Below are 6,000 nucleotides of genomic sequence, written 5' to 3'. Positions count from 1 at the left end.
TGGGGTCATTTCCGAGGTGGTGGTGGTGGTTTAGCTGTGAAGTCGCTTCTGACTCCTTTGTGACCCCATGGACTCTAAGCCCACCAGGCTCCTCCGTCCGTGAGATTTCTTAGGCAAGAATCCTGGAGTGGGTTGCCATTTCCTCTCCAGGGGATCTTCCCGGCCTAGGGATCGAACCGCGTCTCCTGCAGTGGGAGGCGGATTCTCTACCACTGAACCACCAGGGAAACCCCCATTTCTAAAGTGGCCAGTGAGAAAAGAGACCTCACTGCTGCAGGCCCAGGGAGCCATGTCTATAGCCCTGGAGGGCGGACCAACTTCAAACTAAAAATAAGAGACGATCCCCAAATAGTCCCCGTGTTTAGACACTCTCCCCGGGCCTGCTGCCGCCGCTCTTGTCTGCTCTCTTCTCCCCACAGGCTCCAGCTGGCGCCACAGCTGCTCCCGAGGGAGTGGGCGTGCTGCTGGGGGCAGGGGCAGATGGCCCAGCGGTATGCTGGCGGTGGGGGCGGGGGGGTGTGGACAGACTGCAGGTGGGTTTCTGGGGAGCCCGGACAGCACCGCACATTGCCGGGGAGCAGACTTCTTGACGACGCCTTGCGGAGGGGTAGGCCGCAGACTCTGCAGAAAGGGGTGTGAGCCACAGGCCTGCTTCCTCGTCTCTGAAGCTCCAGCACCCACAGTGTTGCTTAGCCTGGAGTGGACCCAGTCTGAATTCGAAGCCTCCCAGGGCAGCCAGTCTATGGCAGTGTTTCTCCCACACACACCACAGGGCTTTTGCACAGACCCACTGGGACTCATGGCCCATTGAGCTCAGGTGTCAGTCTCTCTGCAGACCAGCTCACCCAGTCCTTCTCCGTGCAGAGTGGGCTGGGCATGTGCTACCGCCGCTGGGAAGTTCTCCCTGACCGCATTCTGCTCTGAACTTGGCTGCCTCCTTCCAGGAACCTGACTTCCTTCTTTCTTCCTTCTTCAGTTGCTCCTCTCTCTGGCAAAACCAAGAACCTGAGCAATATCCTCAGTATCCACAATATTGCCCGCAAGTATCCACAAGTCCTCAAAGAGCGACGAAGGCCGGCCTAGAGCTTGCAGCGTCTGGCCCTGCTTTTGCTCTGAGCTCTGCTCCTCAGGAAGGGGTGACTGTGTCTGCCTGAAGGCGAAATCTGGAGCAAGCTACCCTCCTCCCAGGACCTGGTGGGTGGTGGGCTCTCCTCACGGCGGCTGGGCCGCCCTGCAAACAGGGCGGAAGGAGAAGGCTGCTACGAGAGGCCCCAGGACCCCTCCCTGACTTACACGGGTGGGGTGCTACAGGACTCGCTGCTCACAGCGCCATCACCGCATGGCTGTCCTTGGGGCCGCTCCCCGAGCCGGCACAGCGTCAGAGCGAGACACAGGGTGAGTGAATCCGGGAACGCGCGAGCCGACTCACAAACAGGCGGGACGCCGCCACTAGCCTGCGTCCTGGGCCTGAGGAAAGATGCGGACGGGTAACGGGTCATGAGAGCCGGCCCCCTGGGCCCCGGAGGCCGCAGACCCTTGGCTCCAGTGACGAGACAGAAGCCAGGGAGGGCTGCAGCCTGGGGCGGCAGGTGGGCTTCCTGGAGCAGGGCAGGGGCTCAGTTAGAGCCTGGGAGGATGGGGTTCCCACGGATGCGGTGGCCCCGGGGGTGCCTGGCTACAGGATCAACCGCAAAGGCCTTTAGGTAATGATCCCTGCATGGAAGACAGGAGGGTGCAGGCCAGGGGAGACCACAGTGCAGGCTCCGGAGGCCCCACCCCTCGGGGCACTGCCTCGTTCTTTAAAATTCTGCCCAAACCCCCTCATCTGTGCTGGGTGGGCAGGCATGGAGCCTCTGAGATCGCTGAGACACCCACTGTCTGGACATCCACTAGCCACCTCCTCCCCCGACTAGGGAACAGCTGCGGCGAGGGGGTGAGACAGGCTGCTGGGGCAGGCGCCGTGCCCCCGGTGGGCACAGGGACAAAGCCAGCAGGTGCAAAGCGAGGGCGACCAGGCTCCACGGCAGTCCTGGCTCTGGGTGAGCGTCCTGGCCACCCACGTGGCTCTGGCTACAAGAGAAAGACTGGGTACCACCCCCCACCCACCCCCGACCACCTGGGGTAGCAGGACCCCCAAGGACTCATACCCAGGGCTGGGGACTCTGGTTTCAAGCCTGCCGCACCCCTGCAGAGTCCCGGCTGGACCTTCGCACGGAAGGGCTTTCCCACCTAGACCCGCGCCCATCTGCAGATATCAGCAGTTTATCCCTCTGCCCCTCTTCAACCCAGCGGTGAGGCCTGGGAGCCAGAGCCCAGGATAGGGGTCAGGAGCCCTGCGGGGAGAAGCCCAGGCAGACGCCTCTCCTCTCTGGATGCAGGTGAGAGCAACAGCTGCTCAAAGACGGAGGAAGCGAGGTCCGAGCGGCTCTCAGTACACAGCAGAGTGCTGTGCCCGCGCGTTTATTTTTAACAGGATTCGGAAGACGTTCTCTGTCTCCACTCAGAGCCGGACTGGCATGCTGACCTTCCAGTTGCGTTTGATAAAAAGGGTTCGGCTGACTTCAGAAATGAGAATTGCCCATGCTAGTAATTAACTGGAGCTGGAAATCGTGTTCACAGCCGTCCCTTCACCTGCTCATTTCATTTCAGCCCCACCAGCCCATGGGCACGGATCTGCGACCGTCCTCGGACATGAGATAATGCTCAGGAGAGGAGGGACCCCGTCGGGAGCAGGGTCTGCCTGGTGTCCCGAGCACACTCGCGGCCCAGGGGGCTGCACTCAAGGCAGCCAAGGTCAGGGAAATTCCACTGGAGTCAGGAGGAAGGGATGCTGGGGGGAGAAACGCAAGCAGGGGGAGAAGCTGAGGTGGCTCTGGGCCGGCGGGGGTGGGAGGGAGCTGGTCCAATCCGGCCGCCTCCTCCGCGATGTGCAGCTCCTTGCATTAATGGATTTTTAAAAAACAAGCAATCTGACCTGGAATAAGGAAGCAGTGCTCAGCGCTCCTGCCTCGGCCGTGTCGGTGAGATGCCTGCTCACCCCAGGCGTCCTCTGGACAGCGGCCGCCCCCACCCCCCGGGACGCATCGCTGGCTTCTTCTCCATGCACTCTCGGGATGGGGTGGGGGCTCACGCTGCCCCCTGCTTCCACTCCCGTCCCCCCCAACCTGGCTCCGCTCTGGTGATCAGGTGCAGTTTGCCCTCCAGAAGTGGGGGTGGGGTGGGATGGCACCCCGGGGTGTCTCTGCCACCCTGTCAGGAAATAAACACCAGTTCACCGCTCAGCGCCTGGCTCTCCTCCAAAGCGCTTCGACGGCTGACCTCATTTAGAACTGATTTCGGGGTTTTAATAAGCCCTTTGCCTTCCTGCTTCTCTCTGACACTGTCAGCCTTGGAGTTATAATCCCCCATGGCTTCTGCCGCGTGAGGCTGGCTCCCCAACAACCAGGTTAGAGCCAGTGAGGCCATGGAGGCCAGAGGGGGGCCTCAGCCAGACAGGCCAGGCCAGGCCACTCCCCAGTCACCCCAAGGGAGCTACAGGCAGTGCCCACCGCCCTCCACTCCCGGAAACTCCAGCAGTCCAGCTGATGGCGGCGTGGAAAGCGGGCTGAGAAGGGCTGATGGGGGCTGTTGGAAGCTGAGACCCACCCCACCCCCAGGGCTGCACGCAGGCCCTGCCCACCCACACGACAGCCTTGACCAGCAAGGCTGGTCAACAGTCAAGACAATTGGATGACCAGCCTCTCTACCCTGGCTCAAAGTTCAGAGGCCACACCCTGAAGGTCCCAGGCCCTGAAGCTCGGGTCGCCAGTGGCTCAGCTGACACACCAACCACAGGTCAGCAGGTGCCACCCAGCCCAGGAGCCCCTGATTTGCCCTGCTCCTTAAGCCACAGCCAAGTAACGGTGACCCAGCCTGAAGATCAGAGGGCCCCAGCCCACCCCGGCCCCCGACCCGCTTTGAGGCAGGGTGGGTTTGGAGGTCGATCTGAGAGAGGCCTGCAGGGCTGCACCTGGCCAGCCCAATGGAGCTCTCACCTGGCCAGAGTGCCTGGTGACACCCGCGGTCCCGCTGAGGACGCAGGCTACACGGAGCAGCCGCGTCTGCCTCCGAGGGTGCTGAGCATGCGGCCTCTCTCCCTTCCGTAACTCTCGACATGGCCTTGTGGGACTGCGCTAACTTATGGAGCCCACTCCCTCTTTGTCAGTGTTTGGGTGTCTGTGCGTTCACCTAACCAGCAGTGGACAGGAGAGAAGCCAGTGACCACACACATCCATCTTCACACACGTGTGCCCCTGCTCCTTCAGGGCCACCCCTAGAGCTAAAACCATGGGGCCAGAGGCAGCGGGGCTTCCCCTCGGACGCCACTGCGTCCTGCGGCCCAGAAGGCCTTCATCCAGGAGGAGAGGCCGCTGCTGGCCACGCGCCACCCAGCAAACACAAAACCCCTTGCCTGGAACAGATAGCTTCTTACAGGTAAGTAGGTTTCAGCCTTGTTGATGGGCCAAACTCGCTATTGGGCTGGACAGCTGCCCTCAGGCTACAGTCAAATGCATCACAGACAGAAACGCAAATTCAATAAAGCCCGAGCCTCACCACCTGCTTTTCAAAGCTGAGACTTTGGAAAGAGCAGGTCTCTGTGCCCGGGGGGCCTCTGACATTCGCACGGTGAGAGGGGCCGGCGGATAAGCGCTCTCTGATCCAATTGTCCCTTGGCTGATCGAGTTACGGAGCGATTTGCCCGCTGGCGGCCAGGGGACAAGGTGAATTAAACGTCCGGACAGAGACGATGCTGCACGTAGCTGAGCAGCCGGTGGGGTGCAGGCAGGGACATCTTTCCGGTGGACACTTGGTCAATACCTGGCATGACAGGATGTCTCAGGAGGACCGGGGCATCGCCACCCCTGGACGCCGGGTCTGCGCTTGACAGTCCCCACGTGGTGGGAGCACGGGGATCACTGTCACTGCTGCCGAGGGCCCCAGGTCCCTTCCAGAGCCTATCAAGGAACTCATCTGACGGAACCTCCTCGCCCAGGCTGGCCGATGTTACCGCCCCCTGGCTAAGATCCTCTGTTGCCACTGACACTGTCTCAACACAGAGGGGCATCTTTTAAAACCAAAACAGCAACCGCCTTCCTTCCATCTGGACAAACAGAAGCGTCAGGACAGCACTTTGAGGGGCAAAGGGCAACTCTGGGTGAGCTGGCATCTCTGCTGGGGAGTACATGTCACCACCTCCAGTCCAGAGAAGTGCCCTGAAGTGCAGCTTCAGCGTTTTATCTTCTGTTGCAGGGTTTTCACAAGGCCAAGCAGAACCAAACTTCAGTCTCAAACCAGAAGCTTCACCCAAAACCAGGGGATGTGGCTGCATCCTGAAGCCTGCTCCTTGGTACCCAGGGGCTATCGGCTCCTCCCCGGCCCTGGAGGGGGGCCGCTAGGTACCCAGGGCAAACATGATCCCTGGGCGTGTTTAATAACACCTTCTCCCCACCAAACTCCTACCCTGTGTCAGAAAAATGCTTTTGAAAGAAAAAATTCACAAAAGAATTGTTTTTTTTTTTTTAAATGGAATCTTTTCAGGGGATCAGAATTCTGCAGGAATCATAGAAAGAGGCAAAGAGACAAAATTAGAGGGAACCAAACCCCAGCCGCTATGAGAACCAGACCTGGAGCCCTGGGGACCAGACACTGGGAGGGTGAGGATGGTCAGCAGGGCTTCTCCAGTGGCTTCACAGGCACCAGCCATGTGACTGATCGTCCCTCACCCACGAAGTAGGCAGCAGAGAGCCCCCGAGTCCCCAGATTAAAGCAGAGGACAGTCGCCACTGCAGAACATTGACCAGGGACCCACGGTCCGCGCGAGCAGTTCCCGGCCCACCCTGCCAGGATGCACATTCCTCCCCGTCCTGGTCAGTGGCCCAGAATAGATGCAGCAGCCGCAGGCGGCCACACTGGGGATCGAATGCAAAACCAGGCAAAGGGCCCGCCAGACCAAGCATATTG

Source organism: Bos indicus, chromosome 11 (genome assembly GCF_029378745.1).
Source record: "Bos indicus isolate NIAB-ARS_2022 breed Sahiwal x Tharparkar chromosome 11, NIAB-ARS_B.indTharparkar_mat_pri_1.0, whole genome shotgun sequence".
Lineage (NCBI taxonomy): Eukaryota > Metazoa > Chordata > Mammalia > Artiodactyla > Bovidae > Bos > Bos indicus.
The sequence above is the reverse complement of the archived record's forward strand: the minus strand, read 5'-3'. Positions refer to the sequence as shown.